The sequence below is a fragment of the Myotis brandtii genome, unplaced genomic scaffold (assembly GCF_000412655.1).
Source record: "Myotis brandtii unplaced genomic scaffold, ASM41265v1 scaffold182, whole genome shotgun sequence".
NCBI lineage: Eukaryota > Metazoa > Chordata > Mammalia > Chiroptera > Vespertilionidae > Myotis > Myotis brandtii.
The window spans coordinates 3,916,199-3,919,327 of NW_005356751.1; the positions used below are offsets into that span (position 1 = coordinate 3,916,199).

General features: G+C 44.7%; 1 protein-coding gene across 1 annotated transcript in view; it reads left to right on the forward strand.

The window, feature by feature from the left end:
* Positions 1-3,129, forward strand: part of SHC4 (SHC (Src homology 2 domain containing) family, member 4) — a 115,560-nt gene that overhangs the window by 36,766 nt on the left and 75,665 nt on the right. The gene's annotated exons all lie outside the window — the stretch shown is intronic.

Below are 3,129 nucleotides of genomic sequence, written 5' to 3' on the forward strand. Positions count from 1 at the left end.
TGCCCGCAACAAGGTACATGTCCTTGACTGGAATCGAACCTGGGACCCTTCAGTCCGCAGACCGACGCTCTATCCACTGAGCCACAAACCGGTCGGTGGTCTTTTTTTTTTTTGATAGCATAATGTCCGCAATGTTTATCACTAGGCCAAACACTATAACTATTTTGAAGGCTGCTACTGTGTATTGCTAGATTGTTGTACAGAAGAACTGCACTAGATGGTGTCTCCCAGCCATGTACCTGTCTTTTGTTAGGGTCTATTTTTTAAATCGTTGTCAACTTGTAAGTTTATATTTTCCCATTGTTTAATAAATGGTAAAAGACTATTTTTTTCTATGCCATGACGTTTCAGTGTGTGACTGATGTACAAACCCAAGGAAGGTGTCTGCCGTGGTTTCTGGATAGTATTCCTTGCAGATGTGTCTATGTGATTTGGGCATGGCCGACTGTGCTCTGGGCAGATTCGCAGAGGCTCGAGGGTGGTGGGTTGTTGTTAGATTTGGTGGTGGGGAAGGCCTCTCTGAGGAGAAGATATTTGAGCTATTCTCTGAATAAAGTGAGGGAACCAGCCATGGGAGTGTCTGGGGGAAGAGGGCTCAGGCAGAGGGAAGGTGGTGTGTACACCATTGGTTCATAGCATCAACCCTGACAAGGCCCAAAACCTGGGCAGTTGGCCTGTCCGGTAAGAGTGTGAAGAAAGTGCATCTTCTTCCGAGAGTGGATACCAGACAGTGACCAGTGGGCTCCAACTCAGGGGAGGGAGAGGCTGGATGGGAGATTCAGGGTTCAAGATGCCCTATGGTGCAAGTGGTCCGCCTTGAAGTCAGGAGACTCCAGCCACGTTAGCCCAGGGACCTTGTCTGTGGCTTGGCTTAAAAGCCATGAAGCTGATTTCCATGCACCAGGGCTGAACATGTCTCCTTGCTTCAGAAGCATATGTTCCAGGCTGCCCTCCCCAGCTCTCGAACCCATTCTCTGGGGATTGTAGAGTTTGAGGTGCTGTATCTTGTAGCTACCTGGGCTCAGCAGCAGTCCTGAGACTCCCTGATCCAGATGGGAGAAGGAGAAAAACCACCAAGGAAAGTGAGGTAGAAGACAAGGAGAAGAGATAAAATAGGTATGTCCCACTTTAAGGAATTAACCAAAATTGAAATTTACTGAACAGAACAGTTACCATGCAGAGTGCACCCCTGGATTCCTTTAGATAATGAATTCCTTGCTGGTATTTCGAAGGAAATTCAATATAGGAAAGAAAGTGTTTTTACTTTTTTCCCCAGGAGCTCACATATTGCTGAAAGTGGGAGTGATCTTTGAAACTCTACGGTAGGTCCTATAGGACATTCTACAAGAGGATATAAGCGTAGCCGTAGGTATTAGCGCACAGCCATAGAGCTCCCTGTATGTTACCTGGGTGGGAACATTCTATTTGGGACCGGGATCATTTCTTTGGTCCCCCTCGCCCCTCAATATTAGACTGGTGTATTCTATGAAGTGTGTACCTCAAAGCCACATGCATGTTACTGGGCATAGTATTCTCATGTGACCAGCATAAGAAAATGGCTCACTTTCCTCCAAACCTCTAATTTCCACCCTACTTCCCAAATATTTACTCTTCTTCTGTCTCTTTTAATTTTTCCTTCTTTATCTCATTCTCCTTTCCTCTCTCAACTTCTGTGTATTTTGACATTCACCTACTACTCAAGTTGCTTTATTACCAGTTGTCCTAGATATTATCATTAAAACATTACTCTGGAATCAGGCTTCAAATGGTTTTAAATTTAACTTTCACATATTCACAAAGTTTCACTTTGCTCATATCTTACTGAATGCAAGAAAATAATTTTCAGTGGACCAGTTAGAATTCCAAGAGAAAAGACCTTTGCTTCTCATGGCTGATGTCCCACCCTGATAAATGGTCTTACCGTGTCTATCCTACTTTACACCTTATTCCAGATAACAGGGCGACAGCAACAAGAAATTCCTGGTAATCAAGGGGGAGCTAGGATTAAGACACAGGGATTGGGTCAGCATTTGAAACAGAGGAGGAGGGTGGGGCACAGTTCTTGTCTTTCTGAGGGACCTGCCTGCCCCTTGGTTGGGGGCTGAGTCCACAGGGTCTGGAACACAGAAAGGACTCAAATAGAGCCGCAGAGAAAAAGAAGAGGACAGGAGGCACCCACTTCATAGCCCCACTGAACTCTGTCCCTCAGTCCAGACGTAGTCCCCGAGGGAGCCCTGTGATGGCTGTTCCTGTTGTTCCTCTGCGAATTCTCACCCACAGATCTTGACTGATTTAGGACCAGATCTCAATCGTTAGTAACTGAGTATTCATGCAAAAGGGCAAAGGAAGAGGTTTTCCACCACAGAAACGAGAAACACGATCATTAGGAAAACAAAGGCTCGCAGCCACAGTTGTCTTCAAATGTCTGGAAAACAATACCAAGGAAGTAAAGGAAAGAGAGGGGCTGCAAATCATGCTAAGGATGATCTAGTCATTTGTTCTCTCCCGTAAAAATGTTCTCATCATGAGTTTAAAAACAAAACACCTCACTTAATCTGAAACACACACACACACACACACACACACACACACACACACACACAATCAGGTCACTAAACCCTAAAGCCCAACTTCCATCCTTTGAATTAGCACCCACATCATGCACAGAAGAAATCTTCCCTCTCCCCCTAAGATGCCTCCTTCCTTGTGTTTGGGTGCCTGAGGCAGGCAGGAGGAAGAAGCCCATCAAGGGCAATCACCTAAGTGGAGCTGGTGGGACAGGGCCTGCCTTCCAGGCCCAAAGAACAGAACTTCATAAGAAACTGTCATTGGTCACATTTAGTTCATCACCACAGAACATAATACAGGGGTGGGCAAAAGTAGGTTTACAGTTGTATGGAAAATAATACAATGACTAATAAATAATAATCCAAGAATAAACTGTATTCTGTGTACTCACAATTGTAAACCTACTTGTGCCCCACCTCATATATCCCAAGGGGCAAGGCATACTGCTGGTGGAAGCGACCTCCAGATCACTGGCTTACTATTCTGGCACCCTCCTGCTTTTTTTACCTTATATTTGTAACTCCTATTTGGTAAAAAAAAAAAAAAAAAAAAAAAAAAAAA